Source organism: Anomaloglossus baeobatrachus, chromosome 2, assembly GCF_048569485.1.
Source record: "Anomaloglossus baeobatrachus isolate aAnoBae1 chromosome 2, aAnoBae1.hap1, whole genome shotgun sequence".
Lineage (NCBI taxonomy): Eukaryota > Metazoa > Chordata > Amphibia > Anura > Aromobatidae > Anomaloglossus > Anomaloglossus baeobatrachus.
In genome coordinates this window covers 567,560,053-567,581,481 of record NC_134354.1, presented here as the reverse complement: position 1 = coordinate 567,581,481, position 21,429 = coordinate 567,560,053, and the positions used below count along the sequence as shown (strand labels likewise).

Sequence of the window (21,429 nt, the reverse complement as noted above, 5' to 3'; positions counted from 1 at the left end):
ATATTTAAGCCTTTCTCCGAAAAGGCTGAAAATTCCTGTGAGGGCTTATTTTTGGGAAAGGGCTTATTTTTGTAAAAACAAGGTATTCTGGTCGATTTTTGCAGCTCAGACTCATTCATGTCTACAGGAGTGAAAATAAAATGCAGTTCCTGTGCTATCTGTTTTGTTAAAGAGGTTACCACTACTTTAATATTGATGGCCTATCCTAAGGATAGGTTCTCAATGTCTGACTGGCTGGTGTCCGACACCTGGCACCCCCGCTGATCAGCTCTTCTCGGTGATGCCAGTGGCAGCAGACAGCCTCTAATGCTCAGTTTCGTAACTGTCCCGTCTTCTGATAGCGGCCATGGCTGGATACTGTTCATCCACATCCTATTGATTTCTTTGCGTAGTACTCAGCCGTGGCCACTATCGGAAAACAGTGCCACTCCAGAACTTAACATTTCCTGCTACCAGCGGTGGCACCTATAGCAGCTGATCGGCGAGGGTGTGAGGTGTTAGACCCTGGCCGATCAGACATTGATGACCTACCCTAAGGATGTGCCATAAATGTAAAAGTAGTGGACAGACCCTTTAAGTGCAAAGTCAGATTCAGTCATGTAGCTGTAGGGCTTCTTCCAACACTATTTTTCTGCGGTTTCAGATCACTATTGAAAGCAGCATGTATCTCAAGCATTTTTCATAGGATTTTTTACAAGCATTTTTAACATTTTGTTTTAAAAATGCCAGAAAAAAAATGTAACCAAAATATTCTGCTTTGAAGAAAAAATGCGTTTTAATACTTCACTACAGATTTAAAGGGGACTTTACACGCTACAATATCGTTAATGTTTTATCGTCGGGGTCACGTTGTTTGTGACGCACATCCGGCGACATTAACGATATCGCAGTTTGTGACACCAGCAACCTTAAGCGACCTCAAAAATGGTGAAAATTGTTCACCATGGAGAGGTCGTCCCAAAACCAAAAATCGGTAATGGTTGATTATCGATGTTGTTCCTCGTTCCTGCGGCAGCACACATCGCTATGTGTGACACCGCAGGAGTGAGGAACATCTCCTTACCTGCCACCGGCCGCAATGCGGAAGGAAGGAGGTGGGTGGGATGTTACGCCCCGTTCATCTCCGCCCCTCCTCTTTGATTGGCCGGCCTCTTCGTGACGTCGCTGTGACGGCGCTATAATGCCGAACGTCCCTCCCCCTTGAGGGAGGGATTGTTCGGCAGTCACAGCGCCGACGCCGACCAGGTAAGTATGTGTGACGCTGCCGTAGCGATAATGTTCACTGCAGCAGCGATCACACGAAATCGCATGCACGACGGGGGCGGGTGCTTTTGCGTACGATATCGCTAGCAATTGCTAGCGATATCGTAGCGTGTAAAGCCCGCTTAACTGTCCGAAAAAAAACTCAAACAAAAAAAATTGGTAACGGAATGCAGCAAAACACTGTGTGTTCATCCCGCCTTACATAACATACCGAGATTTTGTGGCTATCTGTAATCCAAAGCACAGGACAGGTGCAAGTATGTCCTCCATACGTTTTCTCTCTGTAGGCTCCTCTTCTGGTTTTATCTTACAAATACTGACTAAATTGGTTCCCTGAGAACGTGACCTACAAGCCACCAAAACTGTCGGAGCAAGTAGATTTGTGGATGCAGCCGTTAGGGTGAGACCACACAGTGTGGACAGTGGATTTAGGACTGTGAAGTAAACGTTCGGTTTCTTCCCGAGGGCTCATTGAGAAGAAGAAAGAAATGGCACTATTATCATCAGTGTTCAGGTTTTACCATCAGTATTACATCATATGAACAAAAAAATAAATTGCAAAGCTTTTCCTATCAAATGCAATGTTTATAACAGACCCACATGTGCGGGAAATGTTAATCTGTGACTCAGATGAAAAACACAAACCTCCACAGACAAAATAAAGGCCGCTTTACACGCTGCGACATCGCTCAAGCGATGTCGTTGGGGTCACGGAATTTGGGACGCACATCCGGCCACTTTAGCGATGTCGTTGCGTGTGATACCTATGAGCGATTTTGAATCGTTGCAAAAACGTTCAAAATCGCTCATCGGTGACATGCCCCCCTATTCTCGATTATCGCTGCTGCTGCAGCTAGCGATGTAGTTCCTCGTTGCTGCGGCAGTGCACATCGCTATGTGTGACACCGCAGGAACGAGGAACCTCACCTTACCTGCGTCCGCCCACAATGAGGAAGGAAGCAGGTGGGCGGGATGTTACGTCCCGCTCATCTCCGCCCCTCCGCTTCTATTGGGCGGTGGTTCAGTGACGCTTCTGTGACGTCGCTGTGACGCTGAACGAACCGCCCCCTTAGAAAGGAGGCGGTTCACCGGTCACAGCGACTTCGCTAGTCAGGTAAGTAGTGTGATGTTGTGCGCCATGGGCAGTAATTTGCCCGTGTCGCACAACCGATGGGGGCGGGTATGCACGCTAGCAATATCGGTCACGATATCGCAGCGTGTATAGCGGCCTTAACACGTGACAGGGTCATAGATTATAATGGGTACGTGTTCTACCAGTGAAAATCCCAGATACTAAACCCCATTCAGACGGGTTTGGTGTTTTTATCTCTTTTTTTGTTTTCTCAGAGACATGTTTGAGTTTCATTCGATTTCCGGACCAAACTCAGATTTCAAAGAATGGATCCGTGGCTGCCATCCATGTTACCTCTGTCTGTTGTCTATTACAAACACAGATGTATGACACAAGCTGTACATATATTTGCAGACCTAACTATGCAGACGTTCCCATCCATAAATCAAAATTTGCTAAATTTCGTAAATACATTTTGTTTTTTACAATTTTTACACAGAAATGGTGTGATGAATCCCCCACTTTATTCATTCATCCTAATGTCATTTTTTGTTTTCCAAATTTTTGGTTTAATCAAGGAAGACGATGGTTACACCATTTTGGCTGCTCCAAGATTTTGATTACAGTTCCATGATCTGCGGCTTCCTACAGTCAGAATTGTAGTGTCACATCGCTGTTTATAAATAGTACCGTATCTGCAAAACATTGTGTGTCTATGTTTCATAAGGCTGCTTTCACACATCCGGTTTGAGCCGTGCGGCTCAATCCGGCTGTGAAACCTATGCAACGGATGCGGTGAAAACACCGCATCCTTTGCATAAGTTTTTTACATGCGGCCCGTCCGGTTTTTGCCGCTTGCGGCATGCTACTGAGCATGCGCAGTGGACAAAACCGCATGTGGCGGCCGGATGCGTTTTTTGCCGCATCGCGCCGCATCCGGTGTCCATAGGCATGCATTGAAAAATGCGCCGCATCGGCTAGATGCGGCGCGATGCGGGTTTTTTTGCCGCACAAAAAAACCGTGCCAGGCAACGTTCCATCCGGCCGCCGCATCGGCTAAATCTGCCGCATGCGGCAAAAACCGGACGGAACGCAAGCCCATGCGGCACAATGCGGCACTAATTAAAGTCTGTGCAGGAAAAACGCAACCGACAGCAAAAAAAAACGGTTGCGTTTTTCCTGCAAAGTGCCGGATTGTGCCGCACAGGAAAAACCGGAGGTGTGAAAGCAGCCGAAAACATTCAAGGAAAACCATCTCTTTAATGGGGTTTCCTAATCATTGCTGTTGAGGAGTTCACCACTCCCCTACCTCTTGGTTTCCTGCTTGCCTTGGGGTGGTAGGCTTCTGATTATCAGTTTAGGCCAACAAGGCAACAATGTGCTTCTCCTATGTGACTCCTATGCTACTAGCTTTGCATTTGCGGTATACAGGGGCACTGGAGATGGCCAATCCAACTATCCGGACAGCTTCACAACAGGGCTTACACATTCTATTGGAAAGAGCTTGTAAGCACTGCACTCTTTGGCTAAAAGACAAAGACTTCAGCCGGAACCCATAACTTTGGCAAAAAGCAGTAAGCAATGTAATTCAAAATTTTCTCTGTTCTTGACAATAAAGAGGATTTTTAATGATATACACTGCACAGTTGCTTGTTTTTCCAGACACTTTCCATCTTGGTGGTTGTGCACATTTGTAGAGCTCGTTTTCCTGTTGGTGCAGCATAGCACTCCTCGGTTATATAAGGCTCTCCGAGCTTGCCCACCTTTGCTACTCCCTAAAAAAAGCAAAACACACGTCAGGCTGCACCTCAAGATTGGATACCAGGAGTTGTGTCACAGAGATTTTTATGTGTCATTGTTTAATCTAAACATTTTCCCTGAAACGTTGCATGGATTAATAAAACGTTCTTTTCACTATATGTACTGCGTCACTCTCCATAATTGTTCTCTTTGCTTGTGGAGCTATTCATTGTTAATTAACTCCTCTATATGCCCTCAATGCTCTTACCAGTATAAATATTCTTATTACATGCCTTCACTAGTCACTTTGGGCTAAGTTATGAAAATATACACACTCTATTTTTAGATCCATACTTATATACATACATATTAGATTATTTATGAAACAATAATATATATAGAGAGAGAGCGCGAGCAAGAAATTACTATATATATAAATATACATATATATACGGTATATATATATATTGTATATATAATGCTTTGGTTTCAGGACTTGATATGGTGATCTCTTGCATGGTCGGTTACCTTCTTTGCTGAGCCCCAGTGGAGATGGCCTCGGTAAGGTAAGTGCCAGCAAGTCTGTGCTAGGTTACTGAGAAGGTTTTTATTTAACTGGATTTTTTATCTGGTTTTAGGAGTGACCAAATGAGCCCACCTGGGAACGTCGTTCCCATTAGCTGGTCCAGGTCTTGGTCTAATAACTTGTAACTGGCATAAGGCTATGTGCGCACGTGTGCGTAATTCATGCAGTTACGATGTGCTTTGTAGCGCAGCGTAACTGCATGCGTCCTGCGTCCCCTGCAGAATCTATGGAGATTGTGCAGGGGCCGTGCGCACGTGGCATATTAGAACGCAGCGCTTCGGCTGCTGCCCGAAGCACGCGTTCTAAGAAGTGACATGTCACTTCTTCCGTGCGCTTTGCCGGTAGCCCCTGCTCTGTCTTTGGCAGGAGCTGCATGCCTAGCGCACGTTCTCTGCCGGCACCATGCGCTTCAGAACGGAGCTTTTCAGCTGCTCTCTGAAGCGCACCTTTTAGGTGCAGTGCAGAGCGCACACGTGCGCACATAGCCTAACTCAGCAAAGTGTTCATGCTGGAGCTGGAGAAAGACTGTGCATGGTTGGTAGTCTATGTGAGGCCGAAAACACACATCCGTTAAAACCACGTCCGTGTATCCCGTATGCTAGCCGTATGTGTGTGTGGAATGTCCGTGTGTGCGTGAGTGAAATAACTGACGTGTGTGTGTTGTCCGTGTGAAATGTTCCGTGTGTGTGTGTGATGCACAATGTCGTTGATACATGTCGGCTGACAGCAGACAGAGTTGCGCGATGAGAATGAACTCGGGTGAACTCTGTCTGTGTGCCGCGTACTGATTAGCGGTCACCCGTGAAGGACTCACTGGTGACCGCTAATCCCCTGAGTGACTGAATTGAGCAGCCCTCTCTCATACTTATGTCACGAACCACCGGGGGGGTCACTCAGAAATCCCCCGCGCTGGCTACCAGTACGTCACAATCGGGGGGTAACAAGTGGGGGTCACCCCTTCTTTATACCTCCCGACCGACAGACAGAGCACGTGACGTGCTCTCTAGCGCCCCTCTTATAGTCAGGCCAATTATGGAATTGCCCGACAATAAGCAAGGAGGCCGCTATACTACTTATGCCGATTATTGAAGGGTCCCCGGTGAGAGTAGGGTATATATTCCCCCGACCTCCGCGGGCGGAATATATAAAATCTTCCCGAATCTCACTGGCCTCCCCACAATAATCCTTGGCACAAACTCGCTGCCACCAACCGCTTCACGGTAACTATTAGCCGAACACACAGACGTGGGATTCAAGATCGAGATAACAGAACAGCCCAAGATTAATTATATAATTTAATCAGCCTAAAGCACACTAGAAACTACAATATATACAATAGGGAATCTACAGAATATACATATGTCAGAGTACAGTTACAGATAAAGCATGGTTTACAAACAGGCATACACAGTTCCAGCAGTTACCTTGTGCGTCTGGCCACAGGGGGGCGCTGTAGACCAGGTTTCTAGGATCCTTCCCACAGATGTTTCCTACACGTGACCCCCGGCGAAAGAACCCTGGAAAATGGCCGAAGTAGGGTTATCAACCTGGGCAAATCCAGGTCCCCTCCTACCTTAGTGACCTCAGAGGGAGCACTGCTCCACCCCTGGCTGGAGTTATGGACAATATCCACAACAGGGGATATGGCCATAACTTGGCCTGGGAGCGTCGTAGGCAGACGCCAACGCTCTCATTGTGACAGTTATGAATTTAGCTACAGAACGAGGGGACTCACGACTTGTCTACTAGTTCCCCATTGGCTGATATCACGTTTGGTGTATTTCCCAATGTCCTACTTCCATAAAAAAGGTGTGCCAGCATCGTCCGCATGCGCAAACACCATTTTTATGGTTGCCATATTTATCGGAAATATGGCTTGCGAGATATGAACCATATTTTACTGGAGTCGTCCTGTCTGGATACTTCCATAGCCTTGCTAATTAGATAGCAGCCCCTACCACAGGGTCACGGCAGGGAGTCATCCTGTGTCCATTGTTCCCACATCATCTAATCTCCATATCACAGGAGATGGCCATGGGATGTGTTGCTAGGATGTGACACCTTCCCAGATGGTGGACATTGAGAACAAGAAGGGAGGGGGCACTGCCAGGGAGTGATGAGAGCGATTATGACTGGCAATCATAATTCCTCTTCATATCCCAGGATTTGCCTCACACCTCCCCCCTTTTGAGGGCGCTAGGGGGCAGCACACTCCGGTGTTCCCCCGTGCGCCCGTCCGCGACCTCTCCTTGTCGGGACAGCCCGTCTGCGTTACCGTGGTCCCGGCCCCTTTTGTGGCGAATGGTGAAGTTGTATTGCTGGAGCGCAAGGCTCCATCGCAACAACCGTCCATTCGTCCCAGAGACGGTGTGCAACCAGCTGAGGGGATTGTGGTCCGTCTCCACGATGAAGTGGCGCCCGTATAGATAGGGTTGCAGACGCTGCAGGGCCCACACTATGGCCAGGCACTCCTTTTCCATCGTGGAATAGGCCACTTCCCTTGGTAACAGCTTCCTGCTCAGGTACAAGACTGGGTGCTCTTGGCTCGCAGAGTCCACCTGGCTGAGCACCGCACCGAGGCCGAAGTCACTGGCGTCGGTCTGTACTACAAACGGCCGCGTGAAGTCGGCTGCCTGTAGCACGGGCGGGCTGGACAGGGCGTCCTTTAGGGCCCGGAAGGCTGTCTCGCAGTCCATTGTCCAATCGACTGCAGAGGGCAGCTTCTTCTTGGTGAGGTCCGTCAAGGGCTTTGCCAGGCTACTATAGCATGGAACAAACCTCCTATAGTACCCAGCGGTCCCCAAGAAGGACATCACCTGCTTCTTGGTCCTGGGGGTGGGCCAGGATGCGATGGCCTCCACTTTCTCAGGCTCGGGCTTCAGGGTTCTCCCGCCTACCCGGTGACCGAGGTACTGGACCTCGCTCATGGCCAGCTGACACTTTCCCGGCTTGATGGTCAAACCTGCCTGGTGGATCCGCCTGAGCACCTGTGCTAGATGCTCTAGGTGATCTTCCCAGGTGGGACTGAAGACGGCAATGTCATCCAGGTACGCGGCCGCGTACCCTTCAAGTCCCTTGAGCAGGGTGTTGACCATCCGCTGGAAGGTGGCAGGGGCATTCCTCATCCCGAATGGCATCACCGTGGACTCGTACAGTCCAAATGGGGTAATAAAGGCAGAGCGTTCCCTGGCCTTGCGAGTCAGGGGGATCTGCCAATATCCCCGGCTCAGATCCATGATGGTCAGGTACTGAGCCCCGGCCAACTGATCGAGCAGGTCATCGATGCGTGGCATTGGGTACGCATCGGCGACCGTGACAGCATTGAGCCCCCTGTAGTCCACGCAGAACTGAGTGGTTCGGTCCTTCTTAGGGACGAGGACTACAGGCGAGGCCCAAGCGCTGTTGGATGCCTGGATCACCCCCAGCTTCAGCATCTCGTCAATCTCCTGGCGCATGTGTTGCTGCACCTCCAGGGAGACCCGATACGCTGAACGCCGGATTGGGGGATGATCCCCAGTGTCCACGTGATGGACAGCCAAGTCAGTCCTTCCGGGCTGGTTGGTAAACAACCCCCGGAAGGGGTGTAGGGTGGCCCACAGCTGGGACCGTTGGTCCTCCAAAAGCTGGTGGCCAACCTCCACATCCTCAATGGATCCGCCTGCCCTAACCTGGGCTAGCATATCCAAGAGGGTTTCCGCTTCTCCCTCCTCGGGCAGGTTGCACACGGGGAGCGCACACGCCTCCCGCTCATGATGTGCCTTCATCATGTTCACATGGAAGGGCTTCCGCCTTCCACGGGCAGGGTCCAGGGTGACCAGGTACGTTACAGGGTTGAGCTGCTGGTACACGAGGTATGGGCCTTCCCAGGCTGCCTGAAGCTTGTCCTGTGGTACGGGGACCAGTACCCACACCTTTTGACCCACTTGGTAGGTCCTCTCACAAGCGTTCTGGTCGTACCAACGCTTCTGATCGGCCTGGGCTTGAGCCATATTGTCGTGTACCAGTTGCGTCAAGGCCTGCATTTTGTCCCGAAAGCGCATGACATACTCGATAACCGACACTCCAGGGATGGCCAAATCCCCTTCCCAAGCCTCTTTCACCAGAGCCAGGGGGCCCCGCACACGTCGCCCGTACAGGAGCTCAAACGGTGAGAATCCCGTTGAGGCCTGTGGAACCTCCCGGTAAGCAAATAACAGGTGGGGGAGATACCGCTCCCAGTCACGCCCATGGGAGTCGACCAACATCTTAAGCATCTGCTTTAAGGTGCCATTAAACCGCTCGCACAGGCCATTAGTCTGTGGATGGTACGGGCTGGCCACCAGATGTCGCACCTGGACTTGCTTACAGAGGGCCTCCATCAGCTGGGACATGAATTGGGTCCCCCGGTCAGTGAGCATTTCCTGGGGAAAACCCACTCGGGAGAAAATCTCCAGCAAGGCGGTGGCCACCTTGTCAGCCCGAATGGACGACAAGGCCACTGCTTCTGGGTACCGGGTGGCATAGTCCACTACCGTTAGTATGAAGCGTTTCCCGGAGCTGCTGGGGATGGCCAGCGGGCCGACCAGATCCACAGCCACCCTCCTGAAAGGCTCATCGATGATTGGCAGAGATACCAGTGGGGCTTTGGGGTGTGGCCCCGCCTTCCCCACTCTCTGACAGGTTTCACACGAACGGCAGTAGGCAACCACATCGGCCCCCATTTTTGGCCAGTAGAAATGCTGGTTTAACCTGGCCTTGGTCTTAGCGATCCCTAGGTGTCCGGCCATCGGAATCTCATGTGCGATCCGCAACAACTCCGTCCGGAACGGATAGGGTACCACCAACTGTCGGTCCCTGGGCCACGCCTCCGGTGAACCCTGCTGGACCGTGACCCGGTACAGCCGTCCTTGGTCCCAGACCACTCGCTCCGGGTCCGAGTCCGAGGGAGGCTGTGCCGCCTGCTCCTTAAGAGCTTTCAGGCTGTCGTCAGCTTCTAACGCTGCCTGAAACCCCTGACTAGATGTGGCCAGAATCGACGAGACTGTCACATCTTCGGTCAGTACCCCGGGACCTGTGTCCTGGCCTCCACCTGACTCGGCTGCCACTTGGTCAGAAGGGGAAGAGCTATCGGACCTCTGGGAGGCCCCTTGGCTTCCAGCACTCCCACTGCGGGTGACAGCGGCCACAGCCGCTGCGACCGTGGGTCGTGCCTGCTCCTCCTCCGTTCCTGACCAAGTCGCCGGTTCAGGCAGACCTACCTGGCTTCCTGACACCCCGGTTGTGGGGGAACCATGTACCGAGATCTTACCTGGGAGCACTTCCGCTCCTGGACCGGCCCCAATCTCACCTGCCTGTTCCCCCCCTGCAGCAACAGAACCCCGCTGTGAAATCTCTGGGGACCCCACATTTGCTGTGGTAGCCCCCACCCCACACACTGGTCCTCCCCCTGCAGCACCCTGCTCTCTGCTTATCCCTGCAGAGGGCAGCAGATCCCAGCTCACTGGCTGATCACTTGTAGAGGCATTGTCACACCTTTCTCTGACCCCCTCCCCTGTCACAGCTGCAGCTGTGTGTGTGTCTATGGTGTCTATGCAAGCAGAAGTATCAGAGTTCACTCCCTCCTCCCTTACATCATTCATAGATAACACATTAACATTGTCCGGAGGCCTGTCAGTACTGGCTGAAGGTTCAGCCCTTGGGGGGGGCCCAAACTGGGAGGTTATCTGCCCCAAATCTGTCCCAAGTAGCACGTTTGCAGGGATCCGATCAGTTACCCCCACCTCTCTCACCCCTCGCCCTGCGCCCCAGTCCACATAAATGTCAGCAACAGGCAGCGCCGGGTCAATGCCTCCAATCCCGGAGACAGCGAGGGTTTTTCCAGGGATCAAGTCTTGGGGGGACACCATCTCAGGCCGCACCAGAGTCACCTCCGAGGCGCTGTCTCGCAGTCCTATGGTCACAGACCGGCCGACGGTGACAGGTTGGAAGCTGTCCAGGGACCTACCACCACCCCCACCCACACAATACACCTTGGGCGGCCCTTGGGACGGGGACGGAGCCGGGGCCTTGGGACGCTGAGGGCACACGGCCTTGAAGTGTCCAGGTAGGTTGCACTGGTGGCACCGTCTTGGTTCTGCCACGGGCCTGGAGAGGGGAGTTGAGGGGGACACCCCCTGCAGTCTAGGGGCAGGTGGGGCAGTCGCAGAGTTCATCTTACCCCCTCTCCAGGTGCTGCTGGTGGCTGCTCTCCTGGCCTCAGGAGCCCGATTGTTGGTGTAGTCATCGGCCAGGGCAGCTGTAGCCGTGGACCCCTTTGGCTTCTGGTCTCGGATGAACTGGCGGAGATCCTCAGGGCAGTTCCACAAGAGTTGCTCCGTGATGAACAAGTCCAGGATCTCCGGTCCGGTGGAAAGCTGCAGGCCTTGGGTCCAGTGGTCGGCAGCTCGGGCAAGTGCCCGCCTGTGGTCAGCCCAGGAGTCCTTTGGTCCCTTCTGTAGGCTCCGGAACTTCTTGCGGTAGGACTCTGGAGTGAGGTTGTACTGTTGGATCAGGGCCCGCTTGATGGTGTCGTAGCCCTGATCTGCCTCAGCAGGCAAGTCCCCAAGGATATCCAGGGCCTTACCCCTTAAACGGGGGGTCAGGTATTTGGCCCACTGGTCCTTGTCCAGATGGTGCTGCAGGCAAGTCCGTTCAAAAGCAGTCAAGAAAGAGTCCAAGTCTCCATCCTTCTCCAGCACTGGGAAGTCCTCAACACGGACCTTTGGAAGTTTGGTGTCTTGAAGGTCACGTGTGGCTGATGAGGGCCGGAGCTGAGCTAGCTGCAGCTGGTGGTCACGGTCTGCCTGTTGCCGTCGCTCCGCAGCCTCACGCTCTGCCTGGCGCTCTTCACGCGCTGCCTGCCGCTCTGCCCTGCGCTCTGCCAGGAGTTCCTTGTAGCCCTCCTGGTCTCCAGCCTGGAGAAGGGCCATAGCCATTTGAAGAAGGCTATCCGAGCCTCCCAGGCTCGGTGGAATGGCACGTGGTGATCTGCGGCCCGCTGCGGAGCCTGGTGATTCACTGTTCATTGCAGAGCGGAGGGCTGGCATCTGGCTCGTTGAGGACCCTTGGGTGAGCTGCTCCTCATCTTGTCCATAATTGCCAGGTTGTGCGCTGTCCTCTGCAGAACGGTTTTCTGGCGTCGAGCTCCTGGAGGACTCGTGGGCAACCTCCTCATTACTGTCCACAGCACCGTCCTCCCTCTCTTCGGCTCCTGCTTTAGCATTGGCCAGTTGCATAGCTCTGCTCCTGGTGCCATCAGCCATTCTTGCAGACTTTTGGTCACTGACACAGAACTGACACCTGATGCACCCACACACCTTACAGTATCTGCACTCTGACACTCTAGTGTTGAGCTAGTCTGAAGACCCCAGCAGCCACAGCTGCTGCAGGCAGTCTTTAGTGTCTGGGAGTATGGGTCTCACACTCACACACACTATTATCTCGATCCCACCGCTTGCCACCAATATGTCACGAACCACCGGGGGGGTCACTCAGAAATCCCCCGCGCTGGCTACCAGTACGTCACGATCGGGGGGTAACAAGCAGGAGTCAACCCTCCTTTATACCTCCCGACCGACAGGCAGAGCACGTGATGTGCTCTCTAGCGCCCCTCTTATAGTCAGGCCAATTATGGAATTGCCCGACAATAAGCAAGGAGGCCGCTATACTACTTATGCCGATTATTGAAGGGTCCCCGGTGAGAGTAGGGTATATATTCCCCCGACCTCCGCGGGCGGAATATATAAAATCTCCCCGAATCTCACTGGCCTCCCCACAATAATCCTTGGCACAAACTCGCTGCCACCAACCGCTTCACGGTAACTATTAGCCGAACACACAGACGTGGGATTCAAGATCGAGATAACAGAACAGCCCAAGATTAATTATATAATTTAATCAGCCTAAAGCACACTAGAAACTACAATATATACAATAGGGAATCTACAGAATATACATATGTCAGAGTACAGTTACAGATAAAGCATGGTTTACAAACAGGCATACACAGTTCCAGCAGTTACCTTGTGCGTCTGGCCACAGGGGGGCGCTGTAGACCAGGTTTCTAGGATCCTTCCCACAGATGTTTCCTACACGTGACCCCCGGCGAAAGAACCCTGGAAAATGGCCGAAGTAGGGTTATCAACCTGGGCAAATCCAGGTCCCCTCCTACCTTAGTGACCTCAGAGGGAGCACTGCTCCACCCCTGGCTGGAGTTATGGACAATATCCACAACAGGGGATATGGCCATAACTTGGCCTGGGAGCGTCGTAGGCAGACGCCAACGCTCTCATTGTGACAGTTATGAATTTAGCTACAGAACGAGGGGACTCACGACTTGTCTACTAGTTCCCCATTGGCTGATATCACGTTTGGTGTATTTCCCAATGTCCTACTTCCATAAAAAAGGTGTGCCAGCATCGTCCGCATGCGCAAACACCATTTTTATGGTTGCCATATTTATCGGAAATATGGCTTGCGAGATATGAACCATATTTTACTGGAGTCGTCCTGTCTGGATACTTCCATAGCCTTGCTAATTAGATAGCAGCCCCTACCACAGGGTCACGGCAGGGAGTCATCCTGTGTCCATTGTTCCCACATCATCTAATCTCCATATCACAGGAGATGGCCATGGGATGTGTTGCTAGGATGTGACACCTTCCCAGATGGTGGACATTGAGAACAAGAAGGGAGGGGGCACTGCCAGGGAGTGATGAGAGCGATTATGACTGGCAATCATAATTCCTCTTCATATCCCAGGATTTGCCTCACACTCACCGTTCCCCGATCACCGGCGCGGCGCTGCACGGCTGTTATAAAAGCTCCGGCGGCTTTTACTATTTTGAAAAAGCCGGCCGCTCATTAATCAATCTCGTATTCCCTGCTTTACCGCACACAGGCGCCTGTGATTGGTTGCAGTCACACACGCCCACCACGCTGAGTGACAGCTGTGTCACTGCACCCAATCACAGCAGCCGGTGGGCGTGTCTATACTGTGCAGTAAAATAAATAGATAAATAATTTAAAAAACCGGCTTGCGGTCCCCCCCTATTTTAATACCAGCCAGATAAAGCCATACGGCTGAAGGCTGGTATTCTCAGGATGGGGAGCCCCACGTTATGGGGAGCCCCCCAGCCTAACAATATCAGTCAGCAGCCGCCCAGAATTGCCGCATACATTATATGCGACAGTTCTGGGACTGTACCCGGCTCTTCCCGATTTGCCCTGGTGCGTTGGCAAATCGGGGTAATAAGGAGTTAATGGCAGCCCATAGCTGCCAATAAGTCCTAGATTAATCATGTCAGGCGTCTCCCCGAGATACCTTCCATGATTAATCTGTAAATTACAGTTAAAAAACACACACACACGAAAAATCCTTTATTAGAAATAAAAAACACTAACAAAGTTCCTCATCACCAATTTATTAACCCCGACAAAGCCCTCCGTGTCCGGCGTAATCCACGGACCTCCAGCGTCGCATCCAGCTCTACTGCATGCAGGTGACAGGAGCAGCAGAAGACACCGCCGCTCCTGTCACCTCCACGCAACAAATGAGGTGAGTAGTGCGATCAACTGCTGTCAGTCAGGTAAGTCACAGCCACCGCTGGATCCAGCGGTGGCCGCGATTAACCTCAGTGACAGCTCAGCTGTGGACTATGTTGTTATTCCTTAGTTCTGTAGAAAGGACTGTGTTAATCCTTAGTTCTGTAGAAAGGACAGTGATGTTATTCCTTAGTTCTGTAGAAAGGACAGTGATGTTATTCCTTAGTTCTGTAGAAAGGACAGTGATGTTATTCCTTAGTTCAATAGAAAGGACTATGTTGTTATTCCTTAGTTCTGTAGAAAGGACTATGTTGTTATTCCTTAGTTCTGTAGAAAGGACTGTGTTGTTAATCCTTAGTTCTGTAGAAAGGACTATGTTGTTAATCCTTAGTTCTGTAGAAAGGACTGTGTTGTTAATCCTTAGTTCTGTAGAAAGGACTGTGTTAATCCTTAGTTCTGTAGAAAGGACTATGTTGTTAATCCTTAGTTCTGTAGAAAGGACTGTGTTGTTATTCCTTAGTTCTGTAGAAATGACTATGTTGTTATTCCTTAGTTCTGTAGAAAGGACTGTGTTAATCCTTAGTTCTGTAGAAAGGACTGTGTTGTTATTCCTTAGTTCTGTAGAAAGGACTGTGTTGTTATTCCTTAGTTCTGTAGAAAGGACTGTGTTGTTAATCCTTAGTTCTGTAGAAAGGACTGTGTTGTTAATCCTTAGTTCTGTAGAAAGGACGGTGTTGTTATTCCTTAGTTCTGTAGAAAGGACTATGTTGTTATTCCTTAGTTCTGTAGAAAGGACTGTGTTAATCCTTAGTTCTGTAGAAAGGACTGTGTTGTTATTCCTTAGTTCTGTAGAAAGGACTGTGTTGTTATTCCTTAGTTCTGTAGAAAGGACTGTGTTGTTATTCCTTAGTTCTGTAGAAAGGACTGTGTTGTTATTCCTTAGTTCTGTAGAAAGGACTGTGTTGTTATTCCTTAGTTCTGTAGAAAGGACTGTGTTAATCCTTAGTTCTGTAGAAAGGACTGTGTTGTTATTCCTTAGTTCTGTAGAAAGGACTGTGTTGTTATTCCTTAGTTCTGTAGAAAGGACTGTGTTGTTATTCCTTAGTTCTGTAGAAAGGACTGTGTTGTTATTCCTTAGTTCTGTAGAAAGGACTGTGTTAATCCTTAGTTCTGTAGAAAGGACTGTGTTGTTATTCCTTAGTTCTGTAGAAAGGACTGTGTTGTTAATCCTTAGTTCTGTAGAAAGGACTGTGTTGTTAATCCTTAGTTCTGTAGAAAGGACTGTGTTGTTAATCCTTAGTTCTGTAGAAAGGACTGTGTTGTTATTCCTTAGTTCTGTAGAAAGGACTGTGTTAATCCTTAGTTCTGTAGAAAGGACTGTGTTGTTATTCCTTAGTTCTGTAGAAAGGACTGTGTTGTTATTCCTTAGTTCTGTAGAAAGGACTATGTTGTTATTCCTTAGTTCTGTAGAAAGGACTGTGTTGTTATTCCTTAGTTCTGTGGAAAGGACTGTGTTGTTATTCCTTAGTTCAATAGAAACGACTATGTTGTTATTCCTTACTTCTGTAGAAAGGACTGTGTTGTTATTCCTTAGTTCTGTAGAAAGGACTGTGTTGTTATTCCTTAGTTCTGTAGAAAGGACTGTGTTGTTATTCCTTAGTTCTGTAGAAAGGACTGTGTTGTTATTCCTTAGTTCTGTAGAAAGGACTGTGTTGTTATTCCTTAGTTCAATAGAAACGACTATGTTGTTATTCCTTACTTCTGTAGAAAGGACTGTGTTGTTATTCCTTAGTTCTGTAGAAAGGACTGTGTTGTTATTCCTTAGTTCTGTAGAAAGGACTGTGTTGTTATTCCTTAGTTCTGTAGAAAGGACTGTGTTGTTATTCCTTAGTTCTGTAGAAAGGACTATGTTGTTATTCCTTACTTCTGTAGAAAGGACTGTGTTGTTATTCCTTAGTTCTGTAGAAAGGACTGTGTTGTTATTCCTTAGTTCAATAGAAACGACTATGTTGTTATTCCTTACTTCTGTAGAAAGGACTGTGTTGTTATTCCTTAGTTCTGTAGAAAGGACTATGATGTTATTCCTTAGTTCTGTAGAAAGGACTGTGTTGTTATTCCTTAGTTCTGTAGAAAGGACTGTGTTGTTATTCCTTAGTTCTGTAGAAAGGACTGTGTTGTTATTTGTTAGTTCTGCAGAAAGGACTGTGTTGTTATTCCTTAGTTCTGTAGAAAGGACAGTGATGTTATTCCTTAGTTCTGTAGAAAGGACTGTGATGTTATTCCTTAGTTCTGTAGAAAGGACTGTGATGTTATTCCTTAGTTCTGTAGAAAGGACTGTGTTGTTAGTTGTTAGTTCTGTAGAAAGGACTATGTTGTTATTCCTTAGACTAGAAAATGGACTTTTCTTAAGAAAAATCGCACCCATGGTAAAACTGCACCCGCGTTTTTGCCACGGTTTGCAGAGGTTTTGCCGCGGTTTTTCCGTGGGTTGGTCCCTGCGCTTTTTTACCATTATCTATGGCAAAAACCGCAGGTACCTGCAGAAAAGAAGTGACATGCTCATTCTTTTTGCTGCAGAAATTCTCCAGCAAAACCTGTAGGGAAAAAATGTAGTGCACACCATTTTTTTTACCATAGGTTTTGCTGGGGAATGACTGCAGGAAGGTTATGAACATTTTCTGCAGCAATTCATGCAGCAAAACCGTGGCAAATCCGCGGCAAAAACCGCAGCGTGCGCACAGGGCCTGAGTTCTGTAGAAAGGACAGAGTTGTTATTTCTTGATGCTGAAGAAAAGACTGTTTTGCTAAACGTTTGTGCAGAAGAAAGTCTGTTTTCATTTTGGATCTATAAATTTATGAAGAAAAATAAACCTTATGCTGTTTTGATATAAAAGCCCTGTGGCTGTGTGTATCCAAGCGGCTACCAGAGATCTGAAACCCCTACAATGTACAGAATATCACAAAAGTGAATACACCCTCACATTTTTGTAAATATTTTATTATATAATTTCACACTGAACTGAGACACTGAAGATATGACACTTGGATACAATGTAAAGTAGTCAGTGTGCAGCTTGTATAACAGTAAATATGATGTGTCTCTAAATAACTCAACACACAGCCATTAATGTCTAAACAACTAGAAAGAAAAGTGAGTACACCCCTAAGTGAAAATAGCCAAATTGTGCCCAAAGTGTCAATATTATGTATGGCCACCATTATTTTCAAGCACTGCCTTTACTCTCTTGTGCATGGAGTTCACTAGAGCTTCACAGGAACCACTGGATCCTCTTTCACTCCTCCAAGAAGTCGTCACTGGTGGATATTAGAGATCTCGCGCTCCTCCACCATCTAATTGAGAATGCCCCACAGATTCTCAATAGGGATTAGGTCTTTAGACATGCTTGGCCAGTCCAGCACCTTTACCCTCAGTTTCTTTACCAAGGCAGTGGTCGTTTTGAAGGTGTGTTTGGGGGTCATTATCATGTTGGAATACTGCCCTGTGGCTCAGTTTCCAAAGGGAGAGGATCATGCTGATTCAGTATGTCATAATACATGTTGGCATTCTTGGTTCTCCTAATGAACTGTAGCTCCCCACAGCCGGCAGCCCTCATGCAGCCCCAAACCATGACACGCTCTCCACCATGCTTGACTGTAGGCAAGACACACTTCACACATGCACTGACAGGCTGACCCCACCACCCTGTAACCTCTTCAGCAATGCTGGCAGCACTTATATGTCTATTTTGAAAAGACTAACTCTGGATATGATGCTGAGCATGTGCACTCGAGCTCTTTGGTCGACCATTGTGAGGCCTGTTTTGAGTGGAACCTGTCTTGTTAAACCGCTGAATGGTCTTGGCCACCGTGCTGTAACTCAATCTCTGGGTGCTGGCAATCTTCATATAGTCTAGGCCATCTTTATGTAGAGCAACAATTCTGTTTTCAGCTCCTCAGAGAATTCTTTACCATGAGGTGCCATGTTAAAGTTTCAGTGACCAATATGAGTGAGTGTGTGAGCGACAACACCAAATGCAACACACCAGCTCCCTATTCACACCTGAGATCTTGTAACACTAATGAGTCAAATGACATCAGGGAGGGAAAATGGCTAATTGGTCGCAATTTGGCTATTTTTACTTACGGTGTACTCACATTTTTTCCCCAATGGTTTTACGGTTAATGGCTGTGTGTTGAATTATTTAGAAGGCACACCAAATATATACTGCAACACAAGCTGGACACTGACTAGACATTGTATTAAAATGTCATATCTTCAGTGTTGTCTCATGAAAAGATATAAAATGTGATGGGTGTACTCATTTTCGTGATATACTTTGTATATACAGTATATACAGTATATATATATATACAGTGTATATATATATATATCTACTGTATATATATATATATATATATATATATATATATATATAATTTTTTTTTTACTATCAATTGTAAGTACCGTATTTTTCGGACTATAAGACGCACCGGACTATAAGATGCACCCTAGTTTTAGAGGAAGAAAATAGGAAAATAAAACTTTAAGCAAAAAAATGTGTTCATGACACACTGTTATGGGGCGAGGATCTGCTGCTGACACTGTTATGGGGGTAATGTCCCCAAATTCTCTACTAAGGTACCCCATCCTGGTAATGAACCTCCTGCCTTGTATATGATCCTGCTATAAACCCCCATCCTGCTCATATACCGGCATCCTGCTCATATTCCCTCATCCTGTTCATATACCCCCATCCTATTGATATTTCCCCCATCCATCCTGCTCATATACTCCCATCCTGCTCATATACTCCCATCCTGCTCATATACTCCCATCCTGCTCATATACCCCCATCCTGCTCATATACCCCCATCCTGCTCATATACCCCCATCCTGTTCATATACCCCCATCCTGTTCATATACCCCCATTCTGTTCATATACGCCCATCCTGCTCATATACTGCCATCCTGTTCATATACCCCCATCCTGTTCATATACCCCCATCCTGTTCATATACCCCCAATCCATCCTGCTCATATACCCCATCCTGTTCATATACCCCCCATCCATCCTGCTCATATACTCCCATCCTGTTATATGCCCCCATCGTGCTCATATACCCCCATCCTGTTCATATACCCCCATCCTGTTCATATACCCCCCATCCCTCCTGCTCATATACTCCCATCCTGCTATATGCCCCCATTGTGCTCATATACCATCCTGGTATATGGCCTGTATCCTATAGCACAGAGAAAAAAAATAAACGTTTATACTCACCTTTTCCTCACTCCCTGCAGCCGATCAGCATCCTCTCTGCGCCGCTGACCTGTGTGTGTGGAGCCGTTCCCCTGCAGCATCGCGATGTCTTCCTGTCTGTGACAATCAGTTGATCAGCACAGATCAGCTGACCGGCACAGACAGGAAGACATCGCGTGCTGCAGGGGGATGGCTCCACACACAGGGACGGGTGAGTGTACTGATTCACTGCACCCCGCGCTGATGATGACGCGCGGGGGGCAGTGAATACAGCCGCACATGATCACTCCAGGCTGTAATTGCCAGGGGTGATCATGCGGACCGGCTCTTTACTATGCGCGCGTCCCCGCTCGTCCTCCCGCCCACCTGTCAGTGCCGGCTTCAGCGCTGAGAGATGGGCGTGAGGATGGGTGTGCATATGTAATGAGCGGGCCCACGTGGTCACAGCAGGCGCTGCTGCTGCCTGCTCGTGCCCCCGATGACCCGCTCCACCGCAGCACCCTCGTTCCCGGCCGCAGCCATATAGTCAGACCATAAGACGCACCCCCAACTTTCCCCCAACATTTGGAGTAAAAAAAAAGTGCGTCTTATGGTCCGAAAAATACGGTATAATAGGCACAGTCTGAGATATTTTTGACAGCAGATATATCCTCCTACTACTATACCTCTTGTATTATTAATCATGTGTTCATATGTGTTGATTTTAACTGGTTTATCTTAATATAATACAACACAATCATTTATTCTTCTAGGATATATGTATTTCTAGAATACCTTGATATATAACAGATTTTTGGGGGCTGTTTCCTTTATTAGATTTAGCACTTTACAATTTTACACATTTAAGATATTGAGAAAAACTCTCTTTGGATATGAGCTCAAGAAGACTTTCTACATGATTTTGCCGAGTATTCACTATAAAATCCACATTATAAACTAGACATACTCTTGGAATACTCTTTGATATGAATTTTCAAGCAGATCTGCAGCAAAACCTATGTAAAAATCCCTTTGAACATATCCTAAATAACAAATAAACATTTTCTAAAGTACAATTCCTGCTTTGTACGCAATATTAAAGGAGAAATCAATATAGTTGAAGGCAGCAAAGGAATACTTTACAGTTATCCTCTTCTACTTTATTTTCACAACTCGCTGAATGTTTTGCATAAATTGATAAATTCATCTCTACTGACAGCTAAAGGCTAGGATGTATGGATTATGTGAAAAAGTAAATCTGTATGTGGTGTGACAAGTGGGATCCAGTCAATAATCACTGCTGTCTAGCTGCATCTGAAAGTGTCACTGCAAATTGCTCTCGTTTCCATTCATTTATAGCAGCTTTGACGTCATTCTATACATTAAAGGGAATATGTCACCCTTTTGCATTTTTTTAGTTATTAATATAGGCATATAGGTGGCATAAATGTGAAATTAGCTATCCCTATATGCCTCCTGGATGAGGGGTTGTTTGGCAAAAATTCTCTTTTATATCTTCTGTTTTCCGGGCTATGGGGCGTATGCTGCCCGGAAGATAAGCCAGTCTCCGGTCTTCATTATATAGGATTCCTCCTCCCCTTCTCTTGCCTGGTGTCCCTGTGATGTCAGGTGCGCGGCCGGAAATCTCGCGCCTGCACATTATGCCTGCTGTCCCTCTCTGTACTGTTCCTCCCTTCTGTGGGTAAAGGCTTCAATTTTGCTGTGCTCAAGCATCGGGGAGTCACTGCTGCTTCACAGTGTAGGGGAGAGACGGACGGCTGAATGTGCAGGCGCGGGATTTCCGGCAGCACACCTGATGTTACAGGGACCCTGAAGCGAATGGGGAAAGAATCCTGTATAATGAAGACTGGAGTCAGGCTTATCTTCTGGGCAGAACACGCCCTATTGCCTGGAAATTAGAAGATATAAAAGAGGATTTTTGCCAAATGACCCATCATCCAGGAGG

At 48.3% G+C, this 21,429-nt stretch overlaps 1 protein-coding gene and 1 long non-coding RNA gene across 5 annotated transcripts in view; one reads left to right on the top strand and one right to left on the bottom strand.

The window, feature by feature from the left end:
• The window catches only part of MBNL2 (muscleblind like splicing regulator 2), a 251,239-nt gene that overhangs the window by 42,187 nt on the left and 187,623 nt on the right, over nucleotides 1-21,429 (top strand). The gene's annotated exons all lie outside the window — the stretch shown is intronic.
• Nucleotides 3,979-21,429, bottom strand: part of LOC142290396 (uncharacterized) — a 37,613-nt gene continuing 20,162 nt past the window's right edge. The window contains exon 3 of the long non-coding RNA XR_012750292.1: nucleotides 3,979-4,110. This is a non-coding gene — a long non-coding RNA (uncharacterized LOC142290396). The remainder of the gene's footprint in view (nucleotides 4,111-21,429) is intronic.